The sequence below is a fragment of the Lissotriton helveticus genome, chromosome 1_1, assembly GCF_964261635.1.
Source record: "Lissotriton helveticus chromosome 1_1, aLisHel1.1, whole genome shotgun sequence".
Lineage (NCBI taxonomy): Eukaryota > Metazoa > Chordata > Amphibia > Caudata > Salamandridae > Lissotriton > Lissotriton helveticus.
In genome coordinates this window covers 1,652,787,626-1,652,802,352 of record NC_136057.1, presented here as the reverse complement: position 1 = coordinate 1,652,802,352, position 14,727 = coordinate 1,652,787,626, and the positions used below count along the sequence as shown (strand labels likewise).

At 45.6% G+C, this 14,727-nt stretch overlaps 1 protein-coding gene across 2 annotated transcripts in view; it reads left to right on the top strand.

Annotated features, from left to right (window-relative positions):
- Positions 1 to 14,727, top strand: part of TFCP2 (transcription factor CP2) — a 356,031-nt gene that overhangs the window by 240,456 nt on the left and 100,848 nt on the right. The window lies entirely within an intron of this gene.

The window sequence follows — 14,727 nt, the reverse complement described above, 5'->3', positions numbered from 1 at the left end:
GTGCCGCGCGGCGGACTCACATCGCCGGTCCCCGCAAGGCCGAGAATCATGGGGCCGGCCGCCATCTTAGAAGCCCGGCGGGGCCGCTGCGAACACCGACCCCCGCCCGGATATCAGCGGGGCAAAACAGGATACCGGCAACCACCAGCGGAGGTGCCACCTGGGCAGGAAGGGGAGCCACCAGAAGAAGGCGATGCGCCGGCACCCCACACGCCGCCGGCAACGTTCTCCGAGTCCGGGCGGAGGAACTCAAAATGGCCGGGCCGGAGAACAAAGGGGAGACGAGCCAGATGTACGGTCAACCCCGTCCATGGAAGTCAGCTCCCCAACACCAGGCCGCAGGACCGCCGGACCAGGCTCGGGAGGCCGCAATCGGTCTAGTAGCACATCGGCCCTCCGACCGACTCCACACCACCACCAAGGGCCGGCCACCGCGCCCTGTCCAGCCCGGGCGCCGCCAAGGAGTGCCAGGCCCGGCCGCTCCGGAGGCCCCGAAGCAGACAGGGGCGTAACTCAGGATCCGTGACACCAAGGAATCACCGGAGCAAGCGGTAAGTGCCTGTGAGTTATCGTCGTTCCACTGCACATCGTGGAATACTTCCCGGGGCAGGATAAAGTACAGGATATTTGTTGCAGACAGGAGAGTGATCGGAGCCGAGCTAAAACGCGGCCATCTCGGACCAATTCCTACATTCTTGCTTTTGACACTATTAAACATGATAACTTGATTAACCTTCTGCAATATAGGATGGGGCTATCTGGCCCTGTCTTAAAATGGTTCTCCTCCTTCCTGCACAAGCGAACACAGAGAATCAAAGTCAACCAATCTTTGGCTGCAAGCACCCCGGTCATTATTGGGTACCTTAGGGATTTGCACTCTCGCCCACGCTCTTCAATCTCTTCATGGAACCGCTAACTGCTATTCTGAACGGGTCAAACATTCAATAAGATATGTACACGGATATGTACACGGACGATACCCAACTGTATTTGAAGATCTCCTCTCCAGATGACATTAAAACTCTTAATAGAGTGCTCCAAAAAACTCAAGAATAGCTAACACATACCTATCTGTTACTAAACTCCCTCAAAACCGAAAACAGAGTTTCTCCTGATTTCACCCCGCAAGCAAGAGACCCCAATGCAAAATGTTATCAAAAATATCTCTGCACTCAGCTGCTCCCCGCACGTGGTGGACTCCGCTCGCTCTTTAGGTGTCATCCTGGACAAATATCTAAACATGCAAGGACACATCAGTGCCACTACTGAGAGTGTCAATCATCAGCTCAACACTCAGGAAAATCAAACCTTTCCTACATCCCGACACTCTGACACATAAAGTTATACACTGCAATAGCCCCGTCTATCTGGCAAATAAACTCTAGCTCTCTGGTTCCAGTCAAAACTTAAGAAGCTCCAATACCTTACTCCTGAAACCACCCAAATTCAACAAAAAAGGACTTACAATCGCACCTTTTCAGGGATGGCTCCAAGAATCTGGAATGCCCTACCGACGGAAATCGGAGCCAATGCCTCAACTACTTCATTCAAGAAAAAAGTCAAATGGCTATTCTTGGAAGAACTTCAGCAGCAATAGCTTCTATGTCATGTGATAATCACTTCCCTCAAGTGCTTGACAATCATTTTTACTTTGTGTGTTGTAAAGTATGCCTGACAATCATTTTCACTATATGTTTTGAAATATGTACTCTATACGAAATGTACAGTTTCATTCTTGGGGCGTAGGGAGCTGCTTACACTGCACAGCCTCGTCTAGTAGGGCCTTCACCTGGTTCCTCCTATGCTACCTTTTTTGTATTGTATTTTTACTGTCTCCTTCGCGCTTATAAAACTTTGACAAATAAATTCGCCTGATCCTGTTGATTCTCATCAAACTGTCTTACTCGAGAGCCAGAATGATCCTTATTGCTCCAGAGTGACCACGTCCATGGTGGTTCACAGACCTTCACCAGTCAGAGCAGCCACATCTCAAGCTGACTTGCGGACCGGATCTAACAAAATTCTGAGGCCAGATGGTTCACCCCAACCTCTCTTCCTTGAATTTAGCAGCATAGCTAATGAGCTAGTTCAGTATGGACCCTTGGACCTTCTGTAAGACTGCATGAACATTCTGAAGGAGGCTTAACAGACATCAACGTTCAGCCTATTCCTTCAAATGGAAGAGCTTTTGCATTTGGTGTTCTAATAAGAATATGGACCCAACAACCTGCCAAGAAGATGTCAGTCTTCCTTACTTGCTCTACTTGGCAAAATCTGGCTTACAATTCTCTTCCATGAAGTTTCATTTGGCAGCTCTTATTGCCTACAGAAAATATCCTTTACAAAGCTCTTTTTCAAAATCCCCGCTATCAAAGACTTTTTAAAAGGTTTCCTATTAGGCGTCCTTCTCCTCCCTGGACATAGTTCTGTCACACCTCATGCAGGACTCTTTTGAACCCTTTTACAAATCATCCTTGCAACATCTCTCATGGAAGACTGCTTTCCTCGTAGATAACACATCAGCACATAGGGTTAGTGGCATCCAGGCGTTGTGTTCTCAAGAACCTTACACTGTGTTTCACTCCAGTAAGGCAATTGTGAGGACTCACCCGGAATTCCTTCCAAAAGTCGGTCAGATTTTCACATCATTCAGACAATTTTCTTACCAAGCCTCTTTCAGCATCCTTCCACTGCGGCTGAAAGAGCTCTCCATTCCCTTGACATTAGACAAGCCTTAACGTTTTATCTAGATAATACTCTAGAATTACGTAGATGGGGTCAATTGTTTATAAATTATGGCCTGGTCCGTACTGGTCTAGCCACTTCCAAACAATCCATTTCAATGGATAGTATCTTGTAACCTTTTATGCTACCAAAAAGCAAGTAAGACTTTGTACGCTAGACCTAAAGCTCATTCTTCTAGGGGCAAAGCATCTACTGCCGCTTTGATGAGAAATGTCCCTGTAGCTGAAATGTGCAAAGCAGCTACATGGAGATCTGTTCACACACGTTTACCAAACAGTGCTTGGACTCAGATGCTAGAGCAGATGCTCAAGTAGGACAGGCCTTCCTGAGAAATGTATTTGCTTGATTTGGTCATTCCTCTTTCTTTTCCCCGCCCTTGGTGGGGATGCTTGCTACTCTATTCAGTGCTTATCACTATCAATGGAGATCCCCTGAGAGAAAAGGAATGGTTTCTTACCTGTAATCCCAATTCTCTCTCAGGGGAATTTCCATTGAAGTCATAAGAAACCCTCCAACCTCCCCAGTAGAGATGAGGCGATGATTACGGGACCTATCTATCACTGCCACATCTCGTTTAAAAGAACTGAAGCAACTGCCACCTGCTGGTCATGATGGGATACTTATGGTCTCTAGGACCTTAAAGGCATAGATGCTGTTTTTACACTTGCATATTAACAGCCTATAGGGCTACATTGTACACCTATCCTTTATCTTTCTACTTTTACCAAAAGGGTTTGCGAAAGATTTAAGCTGTTTTTAAAAAGTAGTGGCTTTAAATATAGATGTATATGGGTTTCTTTACCCTTTTTTCAGTGCAATCGGAAGTATTTGGCCCAATGTTGCCTTCTTATGGGCTACATAATGTTCTTCTCGTACGTGTTTCTTCAGGCCTCCCTGAAGAAAGGCAAACATCTACACTTAAGAATGGGAAATAGTGTTTACAACGCAGTCAAAACTACGCAGTGCCTTTACAAGGCAGCCTGAACAACGACTGCGTCTTTACCACGCATTCCTTTACATGCAAGTATTTACAACAACTTGATTTAGAGAACCCGTTGTTGGACTTAAAATCCAACACTCTCCCTAGTGTGTGTTAGACTGGAGTTGGATTAGTAAATTATACTATTCGAAGTCCAGCACTTTCCCTAACGCGAAAGTCATTGTAACAACTTGTGTGGTAAAGACACATTTGTTGTTAAAACCACATTTTTTAAAATCGCGTTGTAAATGCATACTTGGTTCCAACATACAACCCTTAAGAAGATATTCTTTGGGAAAGTGCTCTTGGAACCACGAACATGGGCTGGACTATTTGGTGCTTATGACTTCAGTGGAGATTCCCCTGAGGGAGAACTAGGATTACAGGTAAAAAACCATTTCCTTCCTTACCTTCAGTCACGATCTTTCTGATAAATACTCAATCTACCTGCATATTCTTCCGTTTCCTCGTCCTGTTCCTATGCGGAGGGCTGTTTCACCCTGTTAGTTGGTCAATTGGCTTAAGGCTCCTGCAACACTGAGCTTTTTTTCTGGGCGGTTTTTGCTTGGTATTTTATCTATTTTCATAAGGTTGTGTTATTGTGGTCTTGTTGATAGTTAGGATTCTTGTGAGGTCTATCACAAGGAAGTTAGAGATGTTGCTGTTCATTGGCATGGTACAATGCATTGCCTGACTTGTGACATTCTATCAACATGTAATGTTCTGCTTCTGGCCCTTGTCCAGCCTCTTTTCTCCAACAAAAGAAAACAAAAACTTGATTGAAAAATAGGTTTCTATTACAATTAGAAGTTGGAATAATGGGTTTTCTTAGAACTCACATGATATAGATTTCATCCTGTTTGTTGTGGATATCTTTGTTCGTTTTGTAGAACTTCATAATGTTTTCTGTTGGATAGTATGCCTTCATTTCTCTCTCTTTGTGAATTACTAACAAGTGCATGTTTTGGATAACGGCACAAAATGTCTTCCTTTCTTGTCAGAGTTTTATCCCCAGCTTGAACTTCTGAAGATGATTTTTTTCATGGGTCTGAATGGCACTGTTCTTGCATTTCATAAGACTCTCATCCTGGAGTTATTACTTTTGTTATTAAGTCAAGAGGTGAGGAATCTGCAGTTACTTGTAGCCATTAGGAGAATGTTACTTTCAGTAACATTGTTTCTGGTGGATTATTTATCTACCTGCAGACAAGTCACTGTCCCGCCTGCCTTCTCTCTGTTCTGAGAATCGTTGTATACTTAATAAGGTTCCACATCAGTTTTGTGCACTACTTTTCGGTGATTTTGTTAATCTCTTATTCACCTAATGGGGATGGGGTGAGATGATGTCAGTACTAAGGGGTGGTTCAAAATGTGACTCTGTGACATTGCATCTTGTGGGCCACCCAAGTCTTGTTGAAGCCACAATGCCACTTATCGGTGCATGAGGTTTTTTTTTATTTTTTTTTATTTTTCCAGATTAAGTTTGTCACCTGGAGGAGATTCAAGAGGTGAGGAATCCACAGTTAGAATATCCACTAAACACATTTTTACTGAATGTGACTTCCACTTTTCTCCTTCACTAAAATGTGTGCTGAATTTGACAGTTCTAATATGCCCTAAAAAATTTGTGAAACTTGTAGCTACTGAATTTTCTAGAGCATGTTGTTTTCTTGGGCAATCTCTTGTGTTTTTAAATATTATGGAAAATCTCATGATGGAGAGGAAACAGTTACTGACATTTAATCATAATGTGCCATCATTAGAATCTTTATTAGATTCCTAAACAACCTGTTAGACCTCTTAAAACAAAGAGGGTGGGAGCACACTGCCTCACATGCCCGCGCCCCGTTCGCTCCATACATCATACATATTGCAGTGCATCATAACATTTACTTTAGGGAAAATCTTTAGTTTTCACCCTTGTTTGTGCATCCAGTGCTGCGCAGCTCTACAACATGTTTCAGGCTAGTTGTGCTTCTTCAGGAGAGAACACATTATTTTGGGTGTTCTGGAAATGCACCGCAAAGTCAAATCAGGACTCCGTACCACTTACTAGGCACATGTGCATCTGTCCGAGCTTGCCAGCTCATTAGCTCATGTGCGCCTTCTCAAACAAAAAGAGGGTTGGAGCACACAGCCTCACGTCCAAGCACTCAGTTAGCTCCAGTGCATCATTGTAAATGCAGTGCATGAGAACACTTACTTCAGTGACAGTCTTTAGCTTTTCACCCTTGTTGTCAGACCTGCCCAGATAAGCATGGTGATATCATTGAGTTATCGCTTGCCAGTCAAAATGAACTAAAAAAACTGAAACATTGTGCTTCAATTGAATTCGGAGTTGGTGGAGAACAGCCTCTATCTGAAAGTGGCAATGTCCCACAGTTTTTAAATTTTTTTCAAATTCTTTTTATTGAATTTTCAAAATAGACCATCGTCATTGCCGCCATGCAAGGCGATACAGTAATAAAAAGAAGAAAATCAGTAACTTCTCACGGTATAGCTGCACCTGACCCTTGATTACCCCATATCGGTACCCATACTCAGGACGAAACACCTGATACCCAATTAGCATTTGTCAACAGTCCTAGCATTTGTCAACAGTTCTTCTGCATACAATTCAAGGTTTTCGCCTGCAGTACACCTTATCTTTGATCCACCTGTCAGCACGAGGTGCCAAAACGTTCTCCCGTGTTAATGCTATGTGCCTCTTTGCCAAAAAGAGTGATTATCACCAATTTCCCTAATGTAACTTTTATCTGGGGCACATAACAGAGCAAGCATATCAGAGGTGTACATTGCAAAGAAATATTCAACATAGCATGTATACGCGTCAATACAGCTTCTCAGTATTGGAATACAAGCCTGCAGCTCCAAGCTAGGTGCCAGAAGTCGGCATCTGGTTGGTCGCACCTCTTACAATTACTCGTGTCTCGGAGGCCAAGTTTGTGTAGTTTGAGAGGCATGTGATATATTTGATAAATGTATTTAAAATGAATAATTCGTAAATTACCATTGGGAGTGAGTTGTTCGGTCAGTTTGCAGATGTGTTCCCATTCCTTTAGTATCAGTGGAGGAGTTAGTTTATCATTCCATCGAGCTAGACTTCATCATTTCATCGAGCTAGACTTCTATCCACCTCCCTCACTGTTTCATTTCGCACTGCTTTGTATAGTTTGGTGACCAGCTTGCGGCGAGTAAGGGCAACCTATAAAAGCTGTAGGAGGGGGGGGGCGGTTCCACGGGAACAGACTTGTAGTGCATCTTGACTGCGAGCTTCATGCTGTGTAGAGTGAATTGAAAGAGAGGAGTCTGGTTAGTGATGTATGCAAGCTCCTCAGATGTAATGAAGTTCACATCTGGGTATAGGTCCTGCATGCAGTCAAGACTAGCCTCCCTAAGCAAACGCCTTAGGCCAGCCTCCTCCATCACTGATAGTGACAATGATGACAATGCGATCTACCAGGGACAGCAGGAGAGGCCACCATCTATCCACCTGGTGCTCAAGCTTTGTGCAGGCCTTTCCATAATTTTGTCTTAGAACAATCTCCGGGTCACGATGCACCCTCACCCCCAGATATTTCACTGGTTCAGTTGACCATACAAACGGATATTCCATAGATGGCGGGGTAGTATTCGCGGTCAAGGGTATGATCACTGACTTGTCCCAGTTGATCGTGAGACAAGAAAACAGGCAAAAACGAATATATTCGTGCAAAACAGGGGACACATCTGTGCTGTTCTCCGATGAAAAGCTCCATATTGTCCGCATACAGGGATATACCAACAAGGCGATGCATGAAGTTTAGTGCTGATTCCCTATGATGCTGTCTGATCACACACGCCAGTGGTTCTAGCATGAGAGCGAATCAAAAGTGTCGATAGAGGGCAACCTTGTCGTGTGCATCCCACAGTTCTTTAGCAAGACTACTGCCTGTAGACCTTTTTTGAAAAAATTATTTTGAAGACGATAATACAATGAAATTGTATCATCTTAATAGCATTTATTTTTAATTCTGATTTAAAACACAGTACATGTATTTAGCTAGGCAATGTTTTATCCTGGGTTTTTTAAAGTATGTTTTCTGTTTGAAATGTGCATTTCTGGTATTTTTTTGTATCTTAATGTTCGAGGCATGTGGGCTGCTGAATTCACATCTTGTGCATAGATCGCCGCCTAGTGTTGGGTCCGGATGATTGCACATTGTTGTCCTGGAAGAGTCTTCGAAGTATCACGAGATAGGTGGCTCCTCCCTCGTGCTACAGTGCGCATGGGCATCCTCAGATTGTTTTTTTCCGCCATTGGGTTCGGATGTACTTTTCTTTACTCGAGTTCGGAAACTTTCTAAAGGCCAAAAGGTCTTCGGGGTCGTCGGTATTGTCTTTCGATCGGTGCAGAGTTCTTGTTCCAGTTCTTTCGAGCAGGACGTCGAGGAGAGCCGCGTGGCCTTTTCGACACGAGAAGCCCGATCGTCGATGGAACGAAGCTCGTTCAAGCGATGCCCCCTTTGTAACTCTAAGTACCCGCACATCGATGTACACCCGGTGTGCAACAAGTGCTTATCACCCGACCACAATGAGGACAACTGTCTAGCTTGTGCTCGATTCCGGTCCAAGAAGACGCTTAGGCTCCGACGTACGGCGAGGCAAACGATGTCGAAGCCAGCGCCCGACCCGGTGAATATCTTCGGTGAAGAAGACGATGAGGTCGTCGAGGCTCAGGATCCAGGACAGCAATCGGATCCCGGTTCGGAGCATGACTCCACCTATTATGAAGACGTCGATGATGAAGGCGATAATGAAAACGACGTCGAGGTAAGGGACGACGTATCCCCCATCGGAGCCGTCGATGACGACTCAAGCGATGAACCAGGCCCAACTGTGGGTACGGAGCCCAGAACAGACACTAAAAGGCTTCCAAGGGCTCAGGTCGAGGCATCGCCGGAAGGCCTTAGCCAAGATCAAGAGGAACGTTCGATAGCCCCGCGTCTCGGCCCGGCTAAGAACATATCACACGAGCCACCGGTCGCACTACTAAAAGCGAAACCGAAAGCCATAGAGTCCAAATCGAAACCGCTGAAGACAGTCTTCGGATCGAAGAGTTCGAACATGTTGGATTCTACAAAGAAGACCAGTGTCGACGACCCTACGAGGTCAAAAATGAAGCCCGTCGAGCCAAAGATCGGTGCGCTGAAATCCATCACCAAAGTCAAGCAAGTCGAACCGACGAGGTCGACGTCGACGGACAGCGACACTAACAAGGGACTCTAGTCTCGGAAGGTTCTCGATCCGAAGCAACGAGTCGACAGGCCGAAGCTCGTCAAAGCCCTCGAGCCGAAAACAAAAGGCGCCTCGAAGGAGCACATCGAACCGAGGCAAAAGAGCGCGCCTCCGACGCCTCAAGCACCGAAGTCCACGCAGAGCCTGCGGCATACTGACGAAAGGGCTACGTTGGTTGGACCTCTAAAGACTCTCAGCCGCCGATAAAGTTTGGACTGCCCCCAACTGCAACGCCCTAAGGCGCTCGATCCGAAAAAAGGGGTCTAGACACCCAGGTCGGTGTCAACTGGAAAAAGAAGTCATCCCCCAGAGGAGGACATTGTATACCAAGAGCCCTCCTATGATGAACAGTCAAAGCTGTATATCGACTCTGAAACTGGTACACTTTCCATCTACCAAAGGAAAATCGGGTCGGAAAATCCTATCGAATCATATAAAATTCCACTCAAAAAGAAAAGGGATTCTTCTACATCACCTGTCCTTTTTGAGACTGTAAGCTACCATGGCCAAGACCCTTCTGCATACTCGCCCACACACACTAATGAGGATGTGGGGTATGACTATGGGGGACAATATGATTACTCTGCGGACGCAGATCAAGATGACCAAACTCAGCCATGGGCAGACACTATTGACCCTGGGGAGTCACAGACTATTCCTGATACTCCTTCTTATCCTGTCAAAACTTCCCCGACAGAAGATACAGCTGCGTTTAACGCATTACTGGAAAGGGCAGCACTGAATCATGATGTGGAAATGCATGCTGACCCAATTGAAGAAAACTTCTTGTTTGACACTTTCTCCGTTTCAGAGAAATCTGTTAAGACCTTGCCAATGTTGAAAGGTGTTCTTAAACACGCAGGAGACATTTTCAAAGAAACCACAACAGCAAGGGTTATTAACCCCAGGATTGAAAGGAAGTACAGACCGGCGCCTGTGGACCCTACATACATATGGGGACAGCTGCCATTGGACTCTTTAGTGGTCTCAAATGCTCGTAAACGTGCCAACTCACAAACTACCGGTGATGCTCCTCCTCCAGACAAAGAGTCTAAGATCTTAGAAGCATCTGGGAAAAGGGTGGCTGCTCAAGCAGTTAATATCTGGAGAATTTCAAATACACAGGCCCTATTAGCCAGATACGATAGGGTGCGTCATGACACACTAGAGCAACTGCTACAGCATTTGCCTGATGCCTACAAAGAGGGAGCAGAAACACTTATTCAAGAAGGGAAGCTAATATCCAACGCATCCATTAAATGTGCGCTTGACGCAACAGACACCGCAGCCAGGGCCATCAACACAAGTGTCATGCTCCGGAGACATGCTTGGTTGCGCATCTCTGGCTTCAAACCTGAGATTCAAACCACATTATTGAATCAGCCTGTGAACCCTGATTTTTTATTTGGTCCTGATGTGGACACAATCTTAGAGAAGATTAAAAAGGACACAGAGACAGCCAAATCCATGGGTGCCTTGCAGTCACAACAATTCAGAGGCGGCTCCTTTCGTCTCTCCGGTAACAGAGGAGCGACAAGAGGCCAGGCATCCCAGAAGACTCCATACAGTAAAGGGAGCATGCAAACCACCTATAATAAGAACAATAGAGGTGGTTACCGTGGTAACAGCAACAAGGGCAGAGGACGAGGGAATAACACCAGATCCTCCGCCAATACTAAACAGTGACGCCTTATCACTGCCCCCAGACCATGTAACACCGGTCGGGGGACGATTACAACAGTTCCTGCCAGTTTGGGAAAGCATTAACACAGATAGGTGGGTGAGACAACTTATTCAGTACGGCTATTGTCTAGAGCTAACGTCCACTCCACCCAACATACCCCCAAGACACCGTCCTATGTCCGCAGAGCACAAAGACTTATTGCAGCAGGAAGTCATCAACATGCTTCAAAAAGGGGCCATAGAACTCGTCCCTATAGAGCAACAGGGTACCGGGGTGTACTCGCGGTACTTCTTAATCCCCAAAAAGAACGGGTCTCTCAGGCCAATACTGGACCTCAGGCCCCTAAACCAATACATCTTGTCAGAACACTTTCACATGCTCACTTTACAGCAGGTTCTACCATTACTCCGTCAGGGAGACTTCCTCGCAACATTAGACCTAAAGGATGCGTATTTCCACATACCAATACATCCAGCACACAGGAAGTATCTCAGGTTTACCATACAAAATCAGCACTACCAGTTCAAGGTACTGCCTTTCGGGGTGACAACTGCCCCAAGGGTGTTTACCAAGTGCCTAGCGACAGTAGCGGCGCACCTGCGGAGAAACCATATTCACGTCTACCCCTATCTGGACGACTAGCTTATCCAAGCAAAGTCAGCCCAACAATGTGCCGACCACATGTCCCGCACTATTCACCTCCTGCACAGCCTCGGATTCTCATTAAACTACACAAAGTCTCATCTCCAACCCGCCCACGTACAACAGTACCTGGGAGCGACAATAGACACTCTGGCAGCAAAGGCTCAGCAAGAATCAACAGCATTCAATCGCTGATCCAGGGATTCAGACCCCAACACTCGCTCCCGGCACGGGTATTTATGCAGTTGATAGGCATGATGGCCTCCTGCATCTTCATAGTCCCCCACGCCAGACTACACATGCGTCCGCTTCAGGAGTGCTTAACACAGCAGTGGAACCAGGCTCATGGACAATTGAAAGTCCTAGTGCTGGTGACCGGTCGCGCATACACCTCTCTGCATTGGTGGAACCCACAAAACCTTTGCAAGGGTCGACCGTTCCAAGAGCCTGTACCACAAATAGTGCTGACGACTGACGCATCTCTCCTGGGATGGGGAGCGCATGTCCTCCATTACACTGTCCAGGGGCTGTGGACAACCCAACAGAAGAAGATGCACATCAACCTGCTGGAACTGATGGCAATCTTCATGGCAATGAAGGCGTTCAAAATACATTTGTGCAAGTCGTGTTGATCCGGACGGACAACATGACTGCCATGTACTACATACAGAAGCAGGGAGGGACACACTCTCCACAGTTGTCACATCTAGCGCAAAGCATGTGGAAGTGGGCCATTCAGAGGAACATCTTCCTCATGGCGGAACACCTCCCAGGCAAGGACAACCTAATGGCGGATCTGCTCAGCAGACACAGCCACCAGATGCACGAGTAGGAGATGCATCCCTCAGTGCTGCACCCGTACTTCCAGCAGTGGGGTCACCCAGAGATAGACCTGTTCGCCACAAAGGAAAACGCAAAATGCCAAAGCTTTGCCGCCAGATTTCCACATCCGCAGTCTCAGGGCAATGCGATATGGATGAACTGGTCAGGCAGATTTGCGTACGCTTTTCCACCAGCCCCGCTCATACCACTAGTGGCACGGAAACTGCGACAACACTCCATGACACTCATCCTAGTTGCTCCAACGTGGGCAAGGCAACCATGGTACACCACGTTCCTAGAACTTTCCGTGGTGCCTCATCAAAGGCTCAAATTAACACCCAGTCTTTTAACGCAGAGCCATGGCGACATTCAGCACCCAGATCCGCAACAGTTGAACCTTGCGATCTGGCTCCTGAAGTCATAGAGTTTGGTTACCTGAACTTGCCTCCTGACTGTATGAATATTATCAAAGAGGCAAGAAGACCTACTACCAGGGCATGCTATGCGGCAAAGTGGAAACGGTTTGTCATCTATTGCACCAATAATGACATAAATCCTCTAGATGCATCTACTCAAAACATCATATGTTACCTGTTGCATTTACACAGATGCAATCTGGCTTACAGTTCCATACGTATACATTTAGCTGCTGTGGAAGCTTATCTTCAGAACAGGCAGCACCTTTCCCTCTTCAGAGTGCCGGCTATTAAAGCTTTCATGGAGGGACTCAAACGAGTAATTCCTCCTAGACACCCACCTTCACCTGTCTGGAACTTGAACGTAGTTCTCACCAGACTAATGGGACCCCCTTTTGAACCGCTACACTCGTGTGAGATACAGTTCCTAACGTGGAAAGTGGCCTTTCTAGTGGCAATTACATCCCTTAGAAGAGTTAGTGAGCTGTAAGCTCTAACTATTCAGGAGCCATTCATACAAATTCACGCAAATAGGGTTGTGCTACGAACAAACCCTAAATTTATGCCAAAGGTGGTATCTCAGTTTCACATCAATCAAGCTATAGAACTACCAGTGTTCTTCCCAAATCCAGATTCAGTGGCAGAAAGAGCTCTGCATACCTTAGACGTTAAAAGAGCTCTCCTGTTCTATATCGACAGGACAAATCTTTTCAGAAAAACTAAGCAACTGTTTGTTGCCTTTTCACCACAGCACAAAGGCAACCCCATTTCCAAATCAGGTATAGCCAGGTGGATTGTTAAGTGCATACAAATTTGTTATCAGAAAGCTAAACACACATTAACAGTACCCCCAAGAGCGCATTCAACACGCAAATTAAGGGCATCCATGGCTTTCCTAGGAAACATTCCTCTAAAAGACATATGTAGAGCAGCCACATGAACTACCATACATACATTTACCGAACACTACTGCGTAGATGTACACTCCAAACAGCAAGCGGCTGTAGGACAGGCTGTTCTCAAGACTCTTTTTCAGACTGCTGCAGCTGGCACGGGCAACCACCGCTAAAAGGGAGACTGCTATACATTCTATGCACAAGATGTGAATTCAGCAGCCCACATGCCTCGAACGGAATATGCTACTTACCAGTATGCATCTGTTTTTGGCATGTAGGGCCGCTGATATTCATATCGCCCTCCCTCCTCCCCGGTGCCTGTCGCAGCTGTAGGACTCACAATTACTAGCTAGCATGGACATCACTTCCTGTATCATACTCCATCCCTGCCACAATGGCGAAAAACAATCTGAGGATGGAGAGGATGCCCATGCGCACTGTAGTCCGAGGGAGGAGCCACCTATCTCGTGATACTTCGAAGACTCTTCCAGGACAACAATGTGCAATCATCCGGACCCAACACTAGGCGGCGATCTATGCACAAGATGTGAATATCAGCAGCCCTACATGCCAAGAACAGATGCATACTGGTAAGTAGCATATTCCTTATCCACGTTGGGTACCTAAGCTTATAGGGCAATTCCCCGACGAGAAAATCAACTGCTCAGGACTTTATTCAATAATTATTTTATTAATAGTCTGTATAATCATACCTCATCTCGCCATTCAAAATGAAAGTACCTGAAGCACTATTTACATATTTGTTTACGTGTACCATTTTACAAAGTTATCTTTTAACCCCTGATTGGGTGCTAGTTTTTGTTTGCATCTATTCATCCGAACTTGTTTTTTACACTACCTTGTTTTAAATTTAATACAGCTAACAAAAACAAAGTAATGTAAATGGCCGTTAATTCCTTACTGACTAGTTGTATGTTAGTAATTCTAAAAGAGGTCTTTGACAAACTTTTAGCAGAGTACAACTATGCTTAGGCTAATATTAGATTATCTTAATGAACTTTTGTTTCAGTATAGAATTGGAATCCGAAGCAAAACCATTGTTCCTCTAGAGCTGGGCTAATTTCTTTACTGTTAAACATATATAACTAATTCAGATTTCCCAAAGCCTTACATTCCCAAAGGGGTAGAAATGTGGCTTCTGAAGAAATGGGGTGTTAGCCTTTAGGAATTACAGATGTACTTTTGAGAATCATGAATTGTCAATCATGCAAGCTACCTTTTTAATGAAAATTGAGTTACAGTAGA